We start from the raw sequence: 11068 nt of genomic DNA on the forward strand, positions 1-11068 counted from the left end.
TTTTGAGCCTTTAGGCATGGTTTTCGACATTAAAAAATAAGAAAAAGATTTTTCATTGTTATTAAATTGTATGAAGATGCATTCTGGAAATTTTCAGCTCAATATATATTTTCTTTATTTTTACATGAAAATAATAAAAAAATAGAGTGCTAAAGCATATAAAATACTTACACTATTAACTAAACTCTGGAAAAATTCGTGAATGACCCTTTAAGTTAATAAACATCTCTCATGAAGTTTCATCAATTTTTGTTACTGTTTAGTAAGAGTTTGAATTTTCTTTTTATTTAGTTCCAATAAATCATAAAACCACTGTAGGGAATGCGAAAATATTATCTCTTATTTTTCGCAGCTTCTACCTTATCATTAAGACTGAGAAACGTATTTGGGGAATTTTTCAAAATGTATAGCTATTTTTCCATGATTTTTGTGTTTATAATGGACTAAAAATTGGAAAAATAGTTTGACTCATCCAAAATTTATGAAAATTACCAGAACACCTTATAATAAATTAGGATGCTACATAAAAATGTTGATTATTTTGCTCTTCAGTATGCTATTTTTCTTCTATTTTCCCAAGATTTAATACATTTAAATCCACAAAAATCATAAAATTGGGTTAAACAGTTTAGAAATCCATTTTTGTATTTTTCCTAGCTTAAGAATGTTTAATAACAGTATTACAAAAAGTTTGAGTAAATTTGGAAACTGTTTTATATTTACCTCATTTTTATTAGAATAAATGCACAAAAATCATAAAAATAGGTTAAACAGTTTAGAAATCCATTTTTATATTTTTCCCAGCTTAAGTATGTGTAATGGAAGTATTATAAACATTTTTGGGAATTTGCTTAACTGATTGCTATTTTTCATGAATTTTTATCTATTTAGAGAATTAAATATAAGAAAAATGGTTATACATATCTATAATCCATAAACATTTATCTGGAAGTCTTGTAATGCAGTTAGAACCAAAATCTAAAGTTTGGTAATTTTTATTAAGTATTTACTATTTTTCCATGATTTTATGATTATTCAAGGAATTAAAATGGTGAAAAATAGTTAGACATATCAAAAAATCAAGAAAATTTATCTTAAGGTCTTTGACTTCAATTAAAACTGAAATGCAAAGTTTGGGAATTTTTGGAACTAAATTGACTTGGTTTTTAAATATTTTATCATTGGAACACCTCCTAAAATGTTAAATTTTAACATTACAATAATGGGAAATTCCACTTGAATTTGTTATACAACAAATTCATTTGTAGAAATCTAAACTTCACAGAAAAATGTTTGTAACTTATCAATATTAAATTTGGACACAATATTGGCATAATTCTATTATAGTAGTAACTATACTAGTGTTAGATTTCGATTAGAGACTCACTAGCGTATATCATTATTGTAGGAATCGCTAGTGGTACGAGTGGAACGTAGTTGAAAGCACCATTTGCATCATCTCAATGCATTATCAGTATTCACGACTCCCCTATTTTCATTTTTTTTTAATTATTTTGGGGTGGGAAAGCATGTCCTAAACTATTTATGTTCATTGTATTAATTGGACTCGTATAAACTTGGTTGCTATATTTTGCATATTGTGAGTATTCACAGCCCCTATTTAACGTTTTAATGTTTTAGGGTGGAAAGCATGCTACAATTTCTATGAACATTATTTTATGAGCTTGTGTTATGAACTTCATGATGTGAACTTTGTTGTATGAACCTTTTATTATGAACTTGTACTATGAATTTGGTGTTATGAACTTGTATGTTATGTCCCCGAAGAACCGATACAACCTATTAACTCATATTCGAGCCGATGGTCTTATGGATAGCGCTATTTGGGGTCGACAGCCCCCACTCGCCCGAAACCGCGAGTGCATATTTCCATGAACTGACATCATGGGAACCATGGACATGATGGAATGGGGCAGGAACGGTCATTAGGTTTGGGTTGTGAACTCATGAATGGAAACTTGATGCATGTACGAATCTTATATCGTATTTTAGTAACGAAACTTGTATACTCATTTTAGCAACGAAACTTATATACTCATTTTAGCAACGAAACTTGTTTACTCGTTTTAGTAACGGACTTTGTGACAACCGTCAAATTCTGGTCAAGTCAAAGTCAAATAAAGTCAACAAGTCAAACCAGTCAACTCTACTAACTCTTGTATACTAGGGTTTACATTATGTAATTACTGTACAACTCGCTATTCTAATGAGAAATCATCAAATGAAAACTCGTATATCTAGATTTTTCCTTAACCAAAAATTGTGGTAAGTAATGAACCCAAGGCGATAAAACACTATTGCATACTCATCGGGAGTGTGTAAGATCCTTAAACATGGCTTAACGTGGTTTACAAACCTTGCGTTGCAAAGTCGGACACTCAAAAAGGTCACAAAAGGAGTCTCTCCAAATCTCTTTCACTCTATATCTCCCTAACTCAAATCTCTCCCAAATCTCTCCAAGCATGTGAAATCTCTCTCTGTATGAGAAATCTCTCCAAGAATGTGAAATCTCTCCCAAATCTCTCTCTGTATGAGAAATCTCTCCAAGAATGTGAAATCTCTCCCAAATCTCTCTTTGTATGAGAAATCTCTCCAAGAATGTGAAATCTCTCCCAAATCTCTCTCAAAACCTCTTTTGAGTTTTGTAATCATTTGGGGCATCCCGAAACTTGACTTGGTGAAAAACCATTCGAAAAGGGGCGATACCTTGGAAAATAGCCTTTTAGGGCCGAAGTCTCTCTATAGGGACCAAACCCTCCTTGAGCCGAGGTCCCAAGAAGCAAAACCGGAGTCTCCTTAAGTAGCCGCAGCCATCTAGCCGCAGCCAGCGAGCCGCAGCCACCGAGCCGCAGCCATCTAGCCGCAGCCAGCGAGCCGCAGCCATCAGACCTGGAGCGCCGCATCCGAGCTTCTCCTGACGAACCCGCCTGCGGTACCTGCTCGGACCGCAGCCCCCTTCTCCCTTCAGATCTACTTCAGTGACCAAGACCACTTTGGTTCTAAGGCTGTTAAGACCAGAATCACCCTCCTGACTTCGGATTTGCCACTTTCCACCCGATTTTCGACCACGCCTCCGTTTTAAGCCCGTTTTTAATTATTTTAAGGAGGGATTTTCACCCAAACTTATATTTTAACAATTAAAGCCCCATATTTCATTAATCCCCACGTTTTTAGTGCCAATCATATCCAAGATTTAGTGGGTGAAGTACGAGGGGGTGGAGTGTTGGCTTTTCTTTGATTTATGACACAAGCAACCACCCATACCCACTCCATGACCAACCCACACCCCTCCCCACCATACCTAGTCACTTCCTTGTACTTTTCCATCAATCTCCAACCATTCTCACGTCCTAAGATCTGGACAATCCACCCTCTCTCCTCACACTTCCTTCATTCTCTCATTTTTCCTCCAAGGATCACACTCCAAATTCTCTCACCATTCTCTCTTAATTTTGAGACTTCCAAGGCTGATCATCAAGCTTTCATCCACTCTTGGTAAGTATAATTCATTCTTCTTATGATTATTACACATCCTTCTACTCAAAATCATAGGAATCTTACACAAACATCGTCACCTTCATGTTAGGTTCTCGATTCATCAAGGCATCTTCTTAGTGTTCTTGAGTAGAACACTTCTTTTCTTCAACATCCATCCACTAAGAACACACAAGGTGAGTTCATACCCCTATATTTTCATGTTTTTCTTAAGTTTTAAAGGGGGGAATACAAGATAAATCACTAAGAACACAACTAAATACATTTAACAGCCTTCATCAGAAAAGTTTAACTCCATTCACGGACTGTTTTGGTCAACTTAAACATTTTAGTTTTCAAAACTGTATTATGTGCAAATAGTTTAGGTTCATACCTTTAAAATGACTACTTGCACATATCTATACGATTTTTCTACAATGTATGGTGATTTTTGCAAAACTGCCTATCATTTCAAGAACAAATCCGGACCAGTCTGTGATTAAGGACTTTTTCACACAAGTTTGAGGTCACTAAAAATCATAATAAAATTTATGAACAAACTAGACTCATTTTCCAAACTCTTAGAATTTACAGATTCTGATTTGGATCTTTGATGATTTTTCTATAAAATTTCTAAGAACAGAATAGAAATGTTAATACTAGAAAAATGCTATCAATTTCATTTGCACCTTGTAACTTGTTGAGCAAGGTGTGTATCATTATGTGAATATATGTTTTTACATTATATGTCATTTCGTCTTAGTGTAATGACATACACCGGAAAACAAATGGATTTTACCTTCACAAGTATGGTAATTAGTTTAAGGTTATAAACAAAGTTTACATCCATTTCATACAAACATTTGATAAACTATGGAAGTATAGTTTATGTTGCTTTTACATTACAAACGATCATAATAAACTATAATAGGTATAGTTTATGTTTCATTACATTTCAAACTCTTTACCAAAGGTTTTCAGTTCACGTAAATCTGTTAATGAATAAATTTGTGAGACACTCGCTTCGTGTTACATCCATGTAACAAATTCAAAAGTCCTGTAAATTGTAACCAGAGTCTCTTGTAGGGAGAACGTGATAGTTGTGTATAGATCTATAGTGGGTCTGACAAACCCACACCTGAGCTGCATGCAACAGCTAGACCGGCAGGTCTGTGGTGACAAGTGTCATTTAACTTGCGACGCCTGAAGAACGTCGTATTACGAGGCCGTCTAAGTCATAGTATGGTTATAATAGCTCACATGTGGTATTAACAAAACATAAGATTTACGGGTTTTACTTCTAAATTTAACGAGTTTATGTCGATTTAAACTTGCATAAATTACTTTAAGTATGGTAAAATACTTGTACACTTCGGTCTTGACTTTTAAGACTACAATGTATTACATAAGAAAATATGGGATCTTTCTTGAACAAACATCATTTTTTACAAGAAAAGGATTTCAGCATCACCTTCAAAAGCTTATGAACTCACCAACTTAATTGTTGATGCTCTTTCAAAACTACTTGTATTCTCAGGAAATCAATAAACAGGTAGCCAAGTGCTTTTGAGGATGGGACGTGAAGCGTCAAACATTTCATTTTTGTCAACATAATGTAATTGATTTGGAAACATGTAAACTAATACGATGATGTAACTCTTTCAATTATATTTATGTTGGTTGTGTTTACTTTGATCACTATTGCAAATTGTTGTTATGATACTATATATGAAGTCCTCCACCCCCGGATGTTTCCGCCATCCTTGGTTTGGGGGTGTGACAGATTGGTATCAGAGCAATGTTTATAGTGAACTAAGTATATCGAACCACATAAGATATACAAACTATAAACACATTTGGGACTAAAAGTCTCTGATTAAACATTTTTAAATGGCTATACTTTTAGAAAATAAACGGTTCTTATTAAAAGTATAAGTACATGCATACATGCTCGCATAGTGTCATAACTAGGAAGAACATAAAGTAAAACGAGGAGTTGGACACTACGAGTAGACCTTGGGATATGTAATCAGACTTGGGATGAATATAGCCTGATCAACTATATTTATCCAAAGTACGACTATTGTATGCCGGGGTATGGTCGTAGTGAGCAACAAGCCTAAAAACTCCCCATACAATAAAGTTATTAAGAACCAAACATAACATTTAAAAATAATATAGGAGTATTTTGTAAAATTATAAATCGACATTTTAGATTCATTTCATATCTCTTACACCCCTATTCTCGTACAGACAACATGGCAGGATGCCATCTACCTGGAGACCCTTACTTCCCTAACGAGGGAAACGCTGGATGGCTCGAGGCAGAACCCGAGGAGATGATCGAGGAAGATCCTGAGGAAGACCCCGAAGAGATTGAGGAAGAAGAGGAACCCGAGGAGGAAGAGGAAATGGAGGACGAAGAAGAAGAAGAAGAGGAGCCAGAGGAGGAAGTCATCAACCCTCCTTACATCGCCAGGGTGCCTGCAAACCGTTTTGGCTACAACGGGCCCGAACCCCGTTGGGCAACAGTGATCGAGCGATGGGGCCGTCAGCAACGACAACGATCACCATTCGGTGATCAACAGGGTTACTACGACCTTAGTCATGGGGGACCGACTGATAGAGCCCTCCCAGTCGTGATCCAACAGATCACGAACCTTGGAGACCAGAATAGGGAAGTTGCAAATCAGGTTCGGGATCTCAACGCTGCTGTAGACGCCTCGGATGCTCGTACCAGGGACTTGGAAAGAAACTTCTACCCCATTGACTAACTCATCGAGGACCTTACCACCGCTCGGGCGGAGGTAAGGGTGTACCAGATAAGGCAAGCAGCTCTCGAGGAGAGAGTAATCACGGCCGAACACCGGATTGCAGAGCTTCAGGGAGCCTCGACCTCATCTCAAGGCCTCAATGGACCGGATGCCACCCGCCACGAGTAGTGCTTACACTACTCAGATTTTGTTATAAACTACGATTTTGAGTATGCGTTGGTGCTACTCTTTTTGCATGTAAGCTAACCCTGCGATTAAGTGATTACACTACTCAAGGGGCTATGTTATGCCAAAGTTTTTCCGTTACATGATGTAGACCTGCTTAAAGGTCAAATTCTCCTAAACAATATGTATCACATTATATCAATGAAATTGGCATGTATTTTATTTCATTGCGATATTTTTATGATAAATCTCATAGCATGACAGTGCAAACAATTTGCTTTCGGTATTTCTGAGATTCTTAATGTGCACCTCCTGCTTAGTTGTAATTTTGAGACGATCGACTTAGAAATGGTGAGTCCGCCTTAGGTCCTGTTCCTTGTTTGGTTGTGGGCCTAGGGTAGACTCATTAAGTTCAACGGCCTATTGGACCACAATCACAAATAACTGGTGTGCATCGAGTGATCATAAGAAAGGACCAGGCATGACCAAAGATTACAAAATTACATTTGGGTCACTACTAAATTCGGGGAGTTCGAGCGCAAGAACTTTCTTCATTAAATCATTTCTGAATGTTTTAAGTCGGGTCATATGACAAATAATCAAATTCAGTAAACTCCGACTTACAATTGAAGACTTACCTATTTTTCGTCTTTATAACTTTTGATAGAACTATGCCGCCAAGGAAAAGGCCCAGACCTTCCGGCAGCACAACACCACCTCCTCCGCCGCCACCTCCACAGTTTGACTCCGTGATGTTCCAGGCTGCAGTAACAGCAGTCGTGGCGGCCACAATGTCGCAAATAGGGACAAACGGCGCTGGTGGTTCTGGCTCGGGTGTTACGCACTCTAACCACGGGGACAGTACGGGGCGTACAAGAGAGTGTTCTTACAAAGACTTCACGAATGGCAAACCTGATTTCTTTAATGGAAGCGGGGGAGTGGTCACGCTAATGCAATGGTTCGAGAGGACCGAAGCAGTTTTCGAAATTTGCGCTTGCCCCGAAGCAAGCAAAGTCAAGTATACGACATTCACTTTCACCGGTAAAGCACTCACTTGGTGGAATGGCCGAGTTAAGTCACTTACTCCTGCAGTGGCTAACTCTATCAGCTGGGAGGACTTGAAAGCTTTGATGCTAAAGGAGTATTGCCCGAGGGGCGAAGTGCAAAAACTTGAGGAAGAACTCTGGAACCTCAAGATGTCGGGCACGGACCTTGAAACTTATACTACCCGATTCAATGACCTCGCACTCCTCTGCCCAGCGATGGTCACTCCAAAAGAGAAGAAGGTGGAACGATACCTCTGGGGGCTATCATCCCAGATTCAAGATAGTGTGCTGGCCTCGAAACCCACTACTTTTGACAGTGCCAAGGAATTGGCACAACAACTTATCGATCATAGAGCCAGCCACGGTACTGTTACTACCACCCGCGATCAAGCTAAGAGGGGGAGCAATAAAAGAAAATTCTGGAACAACAAAAAGAAGTAGTCGGTGCCAGACTCAACCAAAAAGCAACAGACAGTTGTTGTCCACGCTGCCACTACCCCTGCCACTCCAGCACCACCAAAGCCATATGCGGGAACCCTTCCCAAGTGCAATAAATGCAACTTCCACCATGTCACACCCCCAAAACCTATGAACGGCGGAAACGTTCTGGGGTGGAAGACGTCATGTACAGTATCACAACAATGCAAGTAGTAAACAAGCAACAACATCATCAATTGCATTAATAATATAATTTCATACAAGTGTGTTCTGTCAAGTTTTAAAGACACCAAAACAATATACATCAAAAATATAAGATGAGTCTGGAACGAGCTTCATCTTCTCAAAACCTGGCTCCGGTACCTGTCTACTGGTGACCTGAGAATATAAGTTATTTTGAAAGAGTTTATCAGCTTTACAGCTGGTGAGATCATAAGTATGTTAGTGTATGTGTTTGTATGAAAGCATTTGTAAGATGTTTTGTAAAATGTACTGTATATGTTTGTAAAAAGTTTGTATTTGTTTGAACTCTCCTAGAAAACCCTATGTTTCCTACTAAAAGTAGCCTTCTACCAAGGCATCTAGTGTCTGTGTGTGTAACTCTTGTAAAAGTGTGTATTTTCCCAAATCCGACTATCATTAACCAAAAATATAGTTTTTACATCATTGTTTATTGTGTGAATAACACAAAGTAAAATGTAAGGGAAAATGTTATAGTATTGTAGTGCTGTATTAAGTAACTACTGCTGTACTAACTACCTTAAGCCAAACGTAAAATTTTAAGGTAACATGTGATCGGCCTGTATCTTGCTACCGACTCAATAGTAAAACGACAATGTAAGATGCCGTAAAAATGACGTTTGGCACCCGTAGACTTGCAAGTCCCACTGTAGCGAGCAGCAAGGTGTAGGATAGTCAATCCAGTATAGATCTATACACAAACTCATACGCTCCCCAATTAAGGAGATTCTGATACAAAAACAGTCATGGCAGGTAGTGCCATGCCCTGTTTAATGGCTCACATAAATGTATTATTGTAAATGTTATGTGATTTGTGTGCTAGCTGTATTGTGTGTTCTTTCTCTGTCTAGCCTGTATGTTTGTTTCTCGTCATAGTGTCTATTGTTTGTTTCTCATCACTCTGTTTTATGTTTGTTTCTCATCACTCTGTTTTATGTTTGTTTCTCATCATAGTATGTACTGACTCATGTATGAACTGACTCATTGTATGTTTCATTGTTCTAGTAATAGTATCTTCCTAAACTACCCCTATGGTAGCTTATAAGCAATGTATGAACATGTTTGTATAGCCTTGCTACCCAAGGGCATGTAACTGAATGAAAGAAATAACCTTTCATATCCATATACATATACATAATATATAACTAGGATTCAAACGACCTTCGGACAACTAACCTTGATACCCTAAGTCCACAACCAAACAAGGAACAGGAAGTAAGGTAGGCTAGCCGTCCTAAGTCTTTTCAATCCTACTTATATAACTATATCTATATAGATACACAGAATATAAGTTAAAAAGAGTTTAAGTAAAAGTATTTGATAAGTAAAAGCGTTTGTAAAGTAGTTTGAGGTAAAACAGTTTGATCAACAGTTTGAAAAGTAAGAAAACCATTTGTTTGGTAGTTATTAATCATAGGTGATTGATATAATAACTATAGTTGTTCAACTTGTATCCCCCCCCCCATAAAAGCATTCAAAAACATTTAAAAGGTTAATTAAGGGGGTATGAACTCACCTATAGTGAGTGGTTTGGATGAACTAAAGAGATAGGATTGCTAGGTGTCAAGTGAAGACTTGTACACACACAATGATCCTATTTAACATATAAATACACATATATGTATTCAATTAGTCTTCAAACAACTAATTTATACAGTTAAGACATCCTAAGACAAGTTAAACACTTTATATAAGTGTTATAAGTCCCAAGGATTGCATCTAAGTGTTGTAGGACCAAGCTATCGGGTTTAGGGTTCAAGGGAACCCCTTTCATGAGTTTACGGTTTCTTGACCATAACCACATGAGTTTACGGTTGTAAACCCACGAGTTTACGGCCGTAAACTCACACCCCTTTGACCATTTGTTGTTTTGAAGGTTTCTAAGTCCTTAGATGTGTTTCCACTTGAAGTATAAGTCTATGGAAGAAGTTAGGGCACCATTTCACTCCTATTTGGAGTTTACGGCCCTAGGACCATTTCCCTTTGGGTTTACGGCCGTAAACCCCTATGGATGATGGTATTTTGATGTTTTCAAGTCCTAAACACATTAAGGTATAAGTCTAGACTAGTTTCCAAGGCTAAGGAAGGGACTAGGGTCACTTTGGCCCCTTAAGAAGGGTTTACGGTCCAAGGCGTTCTTGGACCGTAAACACCTTTGATCTTGGTGTTTCCTTGTGTTTTCTTGATGTAAAGATGTGTAGCAAGCTTAAACATACTCTAGGATAGAAGTACTTACAATATAGAAGCTTGAAATGAGCCAAAAGTCCAAGAACACTAGTGTGTGTTCTTGGTGTTCTTGGTGTTCCTTGAAGATTTGATCTTTTGGAAAGATCTAACAAATAGAAGTGTGTTAAATCACTAGATTAAGTGATATACTAACTTAAAAGGGCTAGAAACACTTACTACATTGAAGATCTTGAATAAAACTTGGATGATACTTGAGAGGATTTGATATTTGTTCTTGAGAATTTGTAAAAATGATATAAAATGACTAAGTGTCATATATATACTCTCAAATTTAGGGTTTTTGGCTGTAAATATTTTATTCAGGCAGTAAACTCCAATTTCTTGGAGTTTAGGAATAACAGTGATGCACTATAACCCTAGGGCATCCTCTCTCCTGATATCTCCTAAAGTGTAAATCCTAAAATACTCAAACTTATCCCAAAAAGTCTGAAAATTTAACAGTAACTGTTTTGACTTCTATTGACTTGACATGTTGTACATAATAGAAATTTCGGGTTGTCACATCATCCCCTCCTTAGAAGGAATTTCGTCCCGAAATTAGAATTTAAGCAAATAAGTAGTTACAGATAACTAAGTAAAGAGACGAGGATATTTCAGTTTCATCTGATCTTCTCGCTCCCAAGTGAATTCAGGTCCTCGCTTGGCATTCCAGCGAACCTTCAC

This window comes from Lactuca virosa, chromosome 2 (assembly GCF_052849685.1).
Source record: "Lactuca virosa cultivar CGN04683 chromosome 2, Lactuca_virosa_CGN04683_v6, whole genome shotgun sequence".
NCBI classification, from domain to species: Eukaryota; Viridiplantae; Streptophyta; class Magnoliopsida; order Asterales; family Asteraceae; genus Lactuca; species Lactuca virosa.